Source organism: Zootoca vivipara, chromosome 6, assembly GCF_965207765.1.
Source record: "Zootoca vivipara chromosome 6, rZooViv2.hap1.1, whole genome shotgun sequence".
Taxonomy (NCBI): Eukaryota; Metazoa; Chordata; class Lepidosauria; order Squamata; family Lacertidae; genus Zootoca; species Zootoca vivipara.
Genome location: NC_142589.1, coordinates 86,640,508 through 86,653,856, shown reverse-complemented (window position 1 = coordinate 86,653,856; position 13,349 = coordinate 86,640,508). Strand labels below are relative to the sequence as shown.

At 47.8% G+C, this 13,349-nt stretch overlaps 1 protein-coding gene and 1 long non-coding RNA gene across 4 annotated transcripts in view; one reads left to right on the top strand and one right to left on the bottom strand.

Moving 5' to 3' along the window:
• The window catches only part of KCNN1 (potassium calcium-activated channel subfamily N member 1), a 73,224-nt gene that overhangs the window by 40,744 nt on the left and 19,131 nt on the right, over positions 1–13,349 (top strand). The window lies entirely within an intron of this gene.
• LOC148685515 (uncharacterized) lies at positions 5,986–11,569 on the bottom strand. 2 transcript variants are annotated; one of them, XR_015950750.1, is made up of 2 exons: positions 11,123–11,569; positions 5,986–7,477 (listed from the first exon to the last, which is right to left on the bottom strand). It is a non-coding gene; the product is annotated as an uncharacterized LOC148685515 (long non-coding RNA). The 2 variants fall into 2 exon arrangements; XR_015950751.1 differs by lacking the exon at positions 11,123–11,569 and adding an exon at positions 10,945–11,120.

Genomic DNA, 13,349 nt, shown 5'->3' with positions numbered 1-13,349 from the left:
GGACCCTCTCCCTTCAAAACTGCATCATGATGAAACCTTTCAGAACACTAGATAATGATAGATTTCCATCAGCTTAGGAAACCTTACTGCAAGGGCAGAGAACCTTAGGCCTGGGGGACAAGTGCCTCTCTGTCTGACCCTCAGGACTCCCTCCAGGCCACATCCTCCTCTCCTCGGACCGCTCTAATCACTCACCACTGCTTCGCTCCCTCCCTCCGGTGTTCTTGCCTGGCTGGCTGTAGGGATGTGTATAGAAGCTAAGAGAGGATATATTTCTTCGGTCTTATCCATCTGGAAGAACCAGGTGCACAAATACAGGATGGGGGATTCCTGGCTGTACCTGTGAAAAGGATCTGGGGTCTTAGTGGGCCACAAGCTGAATATGAGTGAACAGTGTGATGCAGCAGCAAAAAAAGTGAATGCTATTCTGGGCTGTATAACAAGAAGTCAAGTCTCCAGACCAAGGAAAGAACAGTACTGCTCTATTCTGCCTTGGTCAGACCACACCTAGAATCCTGGGTGCAATTTTGGGCGCCACCATTTAAGAAGGATGTTGGCAAACTGGTAGGTGTGCAGAGGAGGGTGGCTGCTGCTCCAGAGAAGCGGACACGGAGCAATGGATTCAAACTTCAAGAAAGAAGATTCCACCTAAACTTTAGGAAGAACTTCCTGACAGTAAGAGCTGTTCGGCAGTGGAATTTGCTGCCAAGGAGTGTGGTGGAGTCTCCTTCTTTGGAGGTCTTTAAGCAGAGGCTTGACAGCCATATGTCAGGAATGCTTTGATGGTGTTTCCTGCTTGGCAGGGGGTTGGACTGGATGGCCCTTGTGGTCTCTTCCAACTCTATGATTCTATGATTCTAAGATGATCAAGGGTCTGGAGACCAAGCCTTATGAGGAACGGTTGAGGGAATGATACCCAAGGTAGCCCAATAAAGAGGAGGCTGGGAGGAGATACAATGGCCATCTTCAAATATCTGCAGGGCTGTTACATGGAAGAGGGAGCAAGCTTCTTTTCCCCTGCTCTGGAGGGCAGGACCAAAGCAAGGGATTCGTGTTACAAGAAAAGACATTCCAGCTAAACATCAGGGAGAACTTTCTGACTGCAAGGGCTGTACAACAGTGGAACGGTTGCCATTGGGAGGTGTTCGGCTCTCCTCCTTTGAAGGTTTATAGGCAGAGGTGGGACGGCCATCTGTCGCGGATGCTTTTTGCTGAGATTCCAGCATTGCAAGGGGGTTGGACTAGAACAGGCATTCCCAAACTGCGGCCCTCCAGATGTTTTGGCCTACAACTCCCATGATCCCTAGCTAAGAGGACTAATAATAATAATAATAATAATAATAATAATAATAATAATAATTTATTATTTATAACCCGCCCATCTGGCCGGGTTCCCCCAGCCACTTTGGGCGGCTTCCAACAAAATATTAAAATACAGAAATCCATCAAACATTCCACCTAAACATTCCACCTAAACATTAGAAAGAACTTCCTGACAGTAAGAGCTGTTCGGCAGTGGAATTTGCTACCAAGGAGTGTGGTGGAGTCTCCTTCTTTGGAGGTCTTTAAGCAGAGGCTTGACAGGCATATGTCAAGAATGCTTTGATGCTGTTTCCTGCTCGGCAGGGGGTTGGACTGGATGGCCCTTGTGGTCTCTTCCAACTCTATGATTATATGATTCTATGATTAAAAGCTTCCCCAAACAAGGCTGCCTTGAGATGCCTTCTAAAGGTCTGGTAATTGTTGTTCTCTTTGACCTCTGGTGGGAGGGCGTTCCACAGGGTGGGTGCCACTACCGAGAAGGCCCTCTGCCTGGTTCCCTGTAGCTTTGCTTCTCGCAGTGAGGGAACCGCCAGAAGGCCCTTGGCGCTGGACCTCAGTGTCCAGGCAGAACAATGGGGATGGAGACGCTCCTTCAGGTATACTGTACCGAGGCCATTTAGGGCTTTAAAGGTCAGCACCAACACTTTGAATTGTGCTCGGAGCCAATGTAGGTCTTTCAGGACCAGTGTTATGTGGTCTCGGCGGTCAGGGATGATGGGAATTGTAGTCCAAAACATCTGGAGGGCCGAAGTTTGGGGATGCCTGGACTAGAAGGCCCTTGGGATCCTTTCCAACTCTACGAGTCTATGAAAAGAGGATTAGGGGGGGGGGGAATCACAGAGCAGGAGATGGCAATTGCTGGCTCCTTGCCATGATGGCAATGCTATGCCCAGCGTCTGAGCCCTGAATACCAGATGCTGGAAACTGCAGGAGGGGAAGAGTAGTCACATCCCTCAATTTCAATGGGCCTACTCTGAGCATGGCAAACCTTGGCTAAAACCCAGTTCCCCCTTCCTGCCCACCTCCTCCAAACCCATCCCACCTCCGACAAAGTGGCCTTTCGTCCACAGAAGCTGGTGCCCCCATAAATCCTCAGCCTTTAAGCTGTCCCGAGGCGTCGATGTCATTTCCTGGAAATTTATCACACTGCCAGGCCGGCGTTCAACCTTGAGAGGGGAGCGAGGAGGGGGGGGGAGCCTGTCTCCTGCACCCTCGTTCTCTTCTTGGTGCAGCAGGATGGGTGGCTGGTGGCTGAGGAAGAACCCCCTTAGATGCCAAGATGGAGAAGCGCCCCTGGGCTTCAGGAGCTCAGCCGTGCCATGGATTTTTTTCGGGGCTGCTGGTTTTCTCTGCACGAGGAAGCAGTGAGTCAGGCCACACTCACCCATGAAGGGAACCGAGAAGGCTGCGTGATTCAAGCACACATGCACACCCACTGCCAGAGGAGAGCCAGAGGAGACTTCGATCCCTTCCTGGCCCAGTGATGCCCGCTTTTCACAGAATCATAGAGCTGCAGGGTCGGAAGGGACCCTTAGGGTCATCTAGTCCAACCCCTGCCATGCAGGAATCACAGATTTCGGGGGTTGGGGGGAGAGACAGAACTGCCAGGCGGCTAAATTTTGGCACTCCTGTTTATCATCATCATCATCGAATCATAGAATTGGAAGGGGGACCCCCAAGGGTCATCTAGTCCAGCCCCCGGCAATGCAGGAATTAAATCATGCCACCCCTGTTTATCATCATCATCATCATCATCAAATCATAGAATTGGAAGGGGGACCCCCAAGGGTCATCTAGTCCAACCCCCGGCAATGCAGGAATTAAATCATGCCACCCCTGTTTATCATCATCATCATCATCAAATCATAGAATTGGAAGGGGGACCCCCAATGGTAATCTAGTCCAACCGCCTGCAATGCAGGAATCGCAACTAAAGCATCATCATCATTATTTATAGCCCACCTTTTCCCCTGGGACCGGGACTCTAGTTAGCGCACGGAAATTAAAACCAACACAGAGAAAATGCAGAGAGCTAAATATCTATCGAAGATAGCAGTTGGGGGAAAAAAAGCAATTAAACTATAATGGAACTGAGAACGATATTAAACTGAATCTTTGCAAGCTAGCAAAAGCGATCTAGTGAAAGCAACATAGCGCCGTTGAAAGTCCTTTCCTGGGAAGCAGCCAGCTTTCCCACAATGCACATTCTGCATTGCAGTTGGGGGGTTGGACTAGATGCCTCTGGGGGTCCCCCTTCCAACTCTACAGATTCCCCCGCCACCCCCTCGCATCCTTTCCCAATGTTCCAAGCAAAATGTTCAAGGGTTCACAACCGCCGCTACCCTTCCCTGGGCAAGGAGAGCTGGATACACCTATGGGGCAGAGCTGGGGAGGGAGAAGGGCTGGGGGGTCCACTAGCTCGAGCTGTGCAGGGTGCATGGAAAGAAAGAAAAAGCAGCAATCCTAAATTCCTCCTCCTAACATTGCTTGGCGTAGTCAGGCTTGTCTGGGTCTCTCTCTGTTCCTTTAGTTTTTTCCCCTTCCGGGGGCAAATTTTCGCATTCCTCTATCCCAGTTTTACTCCCTGCATGCCACTCCAGAGCACTTTCTTATCCGCTAACTTCCAGTGCATCTTCTGAAATCCACCATGCTCCATGCCAGCTCTTTTCCAAGGTCGGGGAGGAGGTTATTCTCTTTCTTTTCCTTTCCTTCTCTCCCCACCCCCTTCCTTTTTTGCCTGCAGAGATTTGCACTGAAGGGTTTTGCTGAAAACCGTGAACTTTCTTTACTCAGGCCACGCAGTTCACCTGCGGAACTCAGTGCCACAAGATGTGGCTGTGGCCACTGTATTAGTCAGCTATAGAAGTGCCGGGGCGGGCAGCAGGCAGATAGGTATTTGCAAGGGGACACTGCAATTTGTGCATTGATTACAGACACAAGTGATCGGATAAAATTTTGCCAAGCTGAATTGATCTCTTCGGAAAAGCCGTACAATTTAACAATTCAAAACTCAGAGAGCATAGTTGTGGGCCTTATTTTAGTGGAAATTGGTAGACTTTTGAAGAGGAGGAGTCTAATGCTGGTTGCCATGGTGTCTAAATAGAACCTCCTTGTTCAGGAACAGTCTATCTCCAAATAGTAATCGCTGGAACAAGCAGGTCTCGCATGCAAGCTCAAGGGTATCAGAAGTTATTTACAATATTGGATTGCCAGGTGGTTTGATCCAGCAGGGATCCCTTGTATTAAAGACTCGTCACACTCATTGAACTGAATGAACCTTTCTGATTTAGGCCACATTCATACAATCCTTTTAAAGCACCACTTTAAACATTCATGGCTTCCACGCACCCCAAAAAATTCGTTTGAGCAGGAAGGTGTACAGAGGAGGGCAACCAAGATGATCAGGAGTGCAGAAATTAAGCCTTGTGAGGAACAGTTGAAGGAGCTGGGTATGTTTAGCCTGGAAAAGACGAGACTGAGAGCAGATAGGGTAGTCATCAAAAATGTGGGTGGAGACGCTCCTTCAGGCATATGGGGCCAAAGCAGTTCAAACATTTAAAACAGGCATCCCCAAACTGCGGCTCTCCAGATGTTTTGGCCTACAACTCCCATGATCCCTAGCTAACAGGACCAGTGGTCAGGGATGATGGGAATTGTAGTCCAAAACATCTGGAGCGCTGAAGTTTGGGGATGCCTGATTTAAAACTTCCCGATAGAGGGCTGCCTTCTGATGTCTTCTAAAAGTCATTTAGTTGTTTATTTCCTTGACATCTGATGGGAGGGCGTTCCACAGGGCGGGTGCCACTACTGAGAAGGCCCTCTGCCTGGTTCCCTGTAGCATCACTTCTTGCAGAGAGGAAACCACCAGACGGCCCTCGGAGCTGGACCTCCATGTCTGGGCTGGACGATGGGGGTGGATACGCTCCTTCAGATTTACAGGGCCAAGGCTGTTCAGGGCTTTAAAGGTCAGCACCAACACTTTGAATTGTGCTCAGAAACGTGCTGGGAGCCAGTGAAGATCCTTTAGGACCCGTGTTATATGGTCCTGGCGGCCATTCCCAGTCACCAGTCTAGCTGCCGCATTGTGGATTACCGTAGCTGTTGTTTCCGAGTCACCTTCAAAGGTAGCCCCACAGAGTTTGCATTGCAGTGGTCCAAGCGGGAGACAACCAGAGCATGGGACACTCTGGCAAGACACGGAGCAGGCCGGGAGGGTTTCAGATGGAGCTGGCAGACAGCTGCCCCAGACGCAGAATTGACCTGTGTGCTTCCATGGACCTGTGAGTCCCAAATGCCCCCCAGGCTGCACACCTGATCCTTCAGGGACACAATTACCCCACTCAGGACCAGGGAGTCCCCCACACCTGCCCGCCTCCTGTCCCCCACAAACAGTACTGTACTTCTGTCTGGTCAGGACAGATACATTATTTCCCATTTCTTCTGAATATACCAACCCCATTTCTGCAACATTGGAAGGCCGGCACATTCCTTGCCCACTCTGGTGAGAGGAGCCCTGGGCTCCTGCCCTGATGGGGTTGCCACCTTCAAGCGAATCAATAGCAATCCTAATTAGCACCACGAGCAATTAAGTCACACTTTCCCCCATCCCCCCTGTGAGAAGTCCCTTACGTGGACTTGCAATCAGACAAGGAGACACCGAGATAAGTCTTACCACTTCCTTTTTATTGTAACGCGTTTGCAAAGGCGGGCTCCACGACCTGAGTGGTGCGAAGAGCCCAGGGCAATGCACAAACATAGCTTATATCCCTACTTCTGCCGCCCCTCCTTAGAGGCTTGGCTTACAATCTATCTTATCAGAGTAAGACACATTTCTATACATTAACCAATCTACACTCGCTATTCTAAGTTAACCTTATTAGGAAGCATGGGCTATACTTCCTTATTTTTACTCTAATTTAGCTGACACAGCATCCTGTTTTATTCTACTTAGCTGACAGGCATCCTGTTTTATTCTACTGAGCTGACAGGCATCCTGTTTTATTCTACTGAGTTTGAGGCACATCCTGTCTTAGTCTTTCTCACAATCCCCCCTCTTTTTGTATCTTGTCTCAAACTCACAGAGTAGTTCGTGGCCTAGTCCACTTTCCTCATCTTCCTCTAGACTTCCTTCTGGCGCACCTGTTGGGAGGGACTTATAAGCCTGCATTAGCATCATTATGCGAGGGGGAACTGTCCTATCCATCATTCTTTCCATCATTGACTGTAAGCATTGTAGCAAGCAGGGCATACAAAAGCAGAAAAGGATTAAAATCACAAGGGGTCCTGCTAATGCAAAAAGGATTCCTCGCAACCATCCACTGGGTAAAAACTTCTCCAACCAGGACATGTCCCACCCTTCCCAGGTCTGTACTGGGACATGTGCTGTTTTTTTTTTTATTTTATCCGCTAGGTCTCTTATAGGTGGGCTGTGTGTGGACTCCCTCCCATATTGCTGCCCTGGATGCGCTTGAACAGATATTTCCGTTCCTGCAGATAGGACTGTTCCCATCCGTGATTCCCACACCAAACTCCAGCTCTCCCGTTAGGTCCCTGGCCCTTATCTATGGCAGCACAGGCATCAAAGCAAACCACAACCTTGCCCTCTTACTCAGAAAGAATGGGGCCCTTTCGGGGGACAGATATTCCAATGCCTGCCGCACTGTTGGACTCTCTGCCAGCTCACACTGGACCTTTCCTCCTAATGCTATCTTACAGTGTTGAAGGATTATGTCTTCCATGAAAATAACATTACATTCCTCTGAACAATGCACACATTGCACGCACCCCTCATAATGAGCACAACAACAACATTCGAAAAAGCACACACAAGTACAGAACAAACACATTTGCTTTACAGTCTCGGTGTGTCCTGCTGGATCCTGGTTCCTGATTTAGTGAGTGTCACTTTCAGCGGGTCATCTGGACTAGTCGTTGCCGTCCAACTTTCAGGTGGAGCTCTTTTACCCGGTGGTAATGGGTCCATCCATGTTCTCTGGTCCGTACTGCTGACTCAGTGGTAAGTAGGACTTGGTATGGGCCCTCCCAGCTCGGGGTGAGTTTCTCCGTTCGCCACGCTTTTATCAGGACCAGGTCTCCAGGTTGGAAGCTGTGCTGTTGCTCCAAAAGTGGGGGCCTCTGTGCTAGTATGCCTTGCCTGTGAAAGGATAACAAAGACTGGGACAGTGACTGCAGGTATTTCTGGGTGAACTGATCCCTAAATTCAATCTGAGGGTTTCCTAGGAGAGCTAGATAGGGGTGGCCCATCATCATTTCAAACGGGGACAAGCCAGTATCCTTCCGAGGTGCCACCCTCATTCTCAATAAGGCCAGGGGGAGATTCTTTGTCCAGGGCAACCCATTCTCTAGATACAGCTTGGTCAAGTGTTTCTTGATTTCTCCATTTGCCCGTTCCACTTTCCCACTACTCTCAGGATGCCAGGGGGTGTGAAAGTTCCACGTGATTCCTACCGCCCTCATCACTACTTGCATTGCCAATTGGGTGAAATGAGTTCCCCTATCTGAATCCATTGCTTCCACTACTCCATAGCGGGGAAGGATATGCTCTAAAATAGCTTTGCTGACCACCTGAGCCGTGGCTCTGCGGCTAGGGAAGGCTTCAACCCATCCAGTTAGGTGATCTTTGAACACCAATAAATACTTTTGCCCCCCCCTTTCTGGTAACTCAGTAAAATCTACTTGTATTCTTTGGAATGGCCACACCGCTAACGGTCGCCCGCCCCTTTCTGTCTTTCTGGCTCGGGCCTTATTAACCTTCTGACATATTAAACATTTCCATGCAATAGTGTGCGCCATGGGCCACATGTCCCTGCTCCAATATAAAGGTTTTACCAGATTAATCATTCCCTCAGTGCCCAAATGGCTTCCCTCATGTATTTTCTCCAATATATTCAACATAGCCGATTTTGGAAGGACTATCTGCCTCTCTGGGGTTTCCCATCCATCTCCTTTCCTTTCCCATCCTTCCTTTTCCATGTATCCCTTTTCCTTCGGGGTGAAGGCGAGATTCTTTAAATCCTGCGGATCCACAACTGGTATCCGCAAAATACACTGCTGAATCACTTCTTTCCTCGGTACCCCTTCTGCTGCCTCCCTGGCCCTGAGGTCTGCTCAAGCATTTCCCTGTTCCTCCGGCCTGTTTCCTTTGGTATGAGCTAATATGTGTACAATGCCTATCCTTCGAGGCCCCATCAGAGATTCTAGCAACCGTTCTAACAAGGCTACGTGCTCAATCTGTTTCCCATCCGCCTTAATAAAACCTCTCTCCCTCCATGTCCTGCCAAAAGTATAAACTACTCCCCACGCGTATCTTGAATCTGTCCATATGGTTACATCCAATCCTTTTGCTAATTCTAGGGCACGAGTCAATGCCATCACTTCACATTTTTGAGCTGACCAAGTGTTGGGGAGCGCCCCGCTTTCTATAGCCTCCCCATCTTCCTTTACCACTGCATATCCTGACCTCCTTCATCCGACCTCTGTGGCTGCTCCTTCCCTCAACCCCACTAGGCCTGGCTGATACATTGCCCAGGACCAGCATGAGGGACAGACTGCAACTACGGCTTCACTCAGCGGTGTATCATGGGTGAAGAGGGGGGGGTGAGGTCTCTGTTAGACTTCCCCCCACCCTCTACCACCGCCTGGTCCATATTTGGGGGGAGCACACATCATGGTTTATCAGGATATCATGATGCTAAGCTGCTGATATACCATGATGTTGAAAACCAGCTATCACCCAGCCCTAGTCTGTTTTTTTTAGTATCCCTAAAATCCATTGCTTATTAGGAGCTACCCCACATTTTGTTCAAAAACTTGCTTTGCAGAGGTAACTACCATAGAGTTATCAAAAATTTCAAAAGTAGGGGGTCCGTGGCTTGGCTTTTGAAAAATAGGGGGTCCTCAGTAATTAGCTAATTGGGAACCACTGCTCTAAAATACAGGGTTCACAGCAAGATTTGTGCTACCAGAGAGACACATACATTTAAATACAGACATAAAACTGGGAAAGGAATCCCAGGCTATGCCCTATCATGCAAACACACAAGTGTACTAGGAAAAAGAAGAAGGGGAAGATAAAAATACCAATATTTATATAGAAGCCTTTAACAACCCTTAAGATAAACAGTTCAAGACAGAAATTACTTCCTTAAACTAAAAAGTCTAAGGGATGCTTATAACACATAAGATACCCAAGTTGGGTGAATTTTCTAGAGAAGAATCATCCTCATTTGCATGGTATGCCTAACGTAAAGGATAGGAGTAACTTAAGGGTTAAATAAGCACATACAGAAACTGAGAAGGGGTGAGTACTTTTCACACTAAATGGAATTCCTAGCAATACTTTCCCCCCCCCTCCCTTTCAGCTTTCCCATGAAAGGAAACTTACTTGGGAGTAAGTTTACTTATTAGTAAATCCTGGCTGCTCTCACAGAGACTGTAGGAGCCCTTCTGCCCAAACGAACTCAGGTAGACAATTGCTGGCTATGGAACCTCTACCTTTAATAATATTTTCCTAGAAGGCACGCCATATTGAAAACATTAGGCTAAATTCACAGCACATTTCAAAGTAGAATAGAACATGACAGTAAATTAGCTCTCTCATAAACTCAATTCCAACTAAACATTCCCCATAAGCTCCAAATTTATTTCCTCTTTAATTGCAAGGGCGGCAATCCCCCTCTCAGAATACAGTTTAACACATACAGGAATTCTTTCCTTTCCTTTCTACCACTTAGAGGAAGACTCTATTTTGGAGCCCTTTTCAAATAACAAAACATTTGCACACCTCATTCTCACATTGCCATGTTTAAGATTGATCAGGTCCAACATGGCTTCTTTAAACTAAAAATTTTAGAGCAAGCTTGCAATTATAACTATCTGTGGATATTATGGCCAAATTTAAACAAATCCCTTGAACATTTTCAGTCTTGAGTACAGCTCTTATTTACTTCAAGAAAAACAGAGATCTCTAACATACAGACTCTCAGGCTGGATTTTTCTCTAATTATTTATGGGTTTCTGTCTGGCCTTTTGACAGAGACACAAAGAACAGACTCACATATACTTAACAAACACACATAACAGACAACATGTAACATATAACCATATATATATATATCTTTTCTTCATTTTAAGGAATTTGCTTGTTCCATTAAACTCTTATACACTGGGGTTGATGAGCCTCCCCCCATTTTCCCTTCACCTCAATTATTCACTGCACTCACACACTCGCACCTGGGTTTCGTGGCCTGGGTGGTCGCCCACACGCAGGAAACGCACTACTGCCCAGTCCGGTCTCTGCCAAGGCAGAGACCCACACTCAGTTTTGGGTTTCCTCTACGGTCCCCCACTCTTTCACACTGCATGCATATAGGCGCCTCACACAAACAGCCTCCCAACCTAACCTGGTTCCCTTTTACCTTCCCATTTTCATTTTCATTTTATTTTTTTATTTTATTTTTATTTTTACCTTACGCGTTTTACCTTTACCCTATGGAAGGATGGTTCGGTCACATCTTACCTCTACTGCGTGCCTACTAGACCACTTCCACGAGGCTGATCAGGCCTCTTGCCCCTACCTCTGCTGCGGGGTCCCTTACTCACCCATCCTGCGGGGTTGAGACAGTCTCTTTCCTTCAGCCGGCTCCATTCCTTGTCACTCCGCTCATCCGCGAAAACAGGCCAACACCTTATTTCCTTAACTACAAAAACACATGTACTCCAAATGCAATACACCCTTCTCCCTTCTCTTTCCCTTCTCAGGAAATCACACAATACTCACCCCCTTCAGTCCAGTGCCTCCTTCTCGGTGGCTGGTGAACTGGCAGGCGTCCCTGCAGGGCAAGGCAGTCGCTTACTGCAACGGTCCCTGACCGTTTCCTTTCTCTTACTTCCCTTAGACCCACTTAAATCGGTTCTCCGTCGTTCAGCCCTCGGGATCTGTCACCACGGGGTCCGGACAGTGGGTCTCTCCGAAAAGAACGGAGTGCCGGCTGACCCTCTTCCGAGATTCCCGCCGTGCAGACCGTCGAGGGCCCCACGTTGGGCGCCAAAATTGTGAGAAGTCCCTTACGTGGACTTGCAATCAGACAAGGAGACACCGAGATAAGTCTTACCACTTCCTTTTTATTGTAACGCGTTTGCAAAGGCGGGCTCCACGACCTGAGTGGTGCGAAGAGCCCAGGGCAATGCACAAACATAGCTTATATCCCTACTTCTGCCGCCCCTCCTTAGAGGCTTGGCTTACAATCTATCTTATCAGAGTAAGACACATTTCTATACATTAACCAATCTACACTCGCTATTCTAAGTTAACCTTATTAGGAAGCATGGGCTATACTTCCTTATTTTTACTCTAATTTAGCTGACACAGCATCCTGTTTTATTCTACTTAGCTGACAGGCATCCTGTTTTATTCTACTGAGCTGACAGGCATCCTGTTTTATTCTACTGAGTTTGAGGCACATCCTGTCTTAGTCTTTCTCACACCCCCATAGCGCTTCAAAACTATTCTGCGCAGCTTTAAACGCTCCTTTGCTTTTCTCCAGTCTCCGGAGAGGAGTGACGCTCAGCTCGGCAGAATAAATCCCTTGGCGAGTATCACTCCACTCATCTCACATTAGCGCTAATTTGCTGTGTGCGTTTGAGTCGGGCGTTAAATTGCAAGGCCCTTTTCTTTCTATTTCTTTTTTTTTGCAAAGCGTTGTTGACATTTCCCTGCTCCCCCAGGACCCTACAAATATTCACAGGGTTTTTTTTTCTCTCCATTTTCCTTTCTGGCTTGTAGGTCTGTTTGCTCAGGATTGGCACTCAACAGCCGCTGGTTGAAACAAAACAAAGCAGCCTTTCTTAACAACCCAGAAGTGTTACATCACAGAATCTTAAAATTGTAATGTTGGAAGGGACCCCCGAGGGTCATCTAGGCCAACCCCCTGCAATACAGGAATCTCAGCTTATGTTTAGCCTGGAGAAGAGAAGGTTAAGGGGTGATATGATAGCCATGTTCAAATATATGAAAGGATGTCATATGGAGGAGGGAGAAAGATTGTTTTCTGCTGCTCCAGAGAAGCGGAAACGGAGCAATGGATTCAAACTACAAGAAAGAAGATTCCACCTAAACATTAGGAAGAATTTCCTGACAGTAAGAGCTGTTCGGCAGTGGAATTTGCTCCCAAGGGGTGTGGTGGAGTCTCCTTCTTTGGAGGTCTTTAAGCAGAGGCTTGACAGGCATATGTCAAGAATGCTTTGATGGTGTTTCCTGCTTGGCAGGGGGTTGGACTGGATGACCCTTGTGGTCTCTTCCAACTCTATGATTCTATGATCCCTGACAGATGGCCATCCAACTTCTGCTTAAAAACATCCAAGGAAGGAGAGTTCAAAACCTCCTGAGGGAGACCATTCCGCTGTAAAATGGCTCTTACTGCCGGAAAGTTCTTCCTGATGTTTAGTCAGAATCTCCTTTCTTGTAACTTGAAGCCATGGGTTCGAGTCCTACCCTCTGGAGCAGGAGAAAACGAGCCTGCTCCATCATCCATGTGACAGCCCTTCAGATATTTAAAGATGGCTCTCCTATCTCCTCTCAGTCTCCTCTTTTCCAGGCTAAACATCCCCAGCTCCTTCAACCGTTCCTCATAAGGTATGGTTTCCAGACCCTTGGTTGCCCTCCTTTGCACACCTATCAGCTTGACCTAAAAGCATTCTGGATCTTCCAAAAGAAACACACAGTTTGCATGTATTCCTCTCCCCCCCCCCGCCTAGCTAAAGCCCATAAGTTCTTATTTACCACACAGCAGAATGCCGATTTTTCGAGGTTTTCCATTGCCGGGCTCCTAAAATCCTAGCTGCAGCCGTGTCAAAACCTCTTCAAAGTGACAAGCGTTCATGCCACCTTTATCTCGGGTCATGAGTTCGAGCCCCACATTGGGCAAAAAGATTCCTGCATTGCCAGCCGTTGACCCTCGCGCTTCCTTCCATCTCTATGATTCCGCTGTTCTGTGACATGTTCAGTT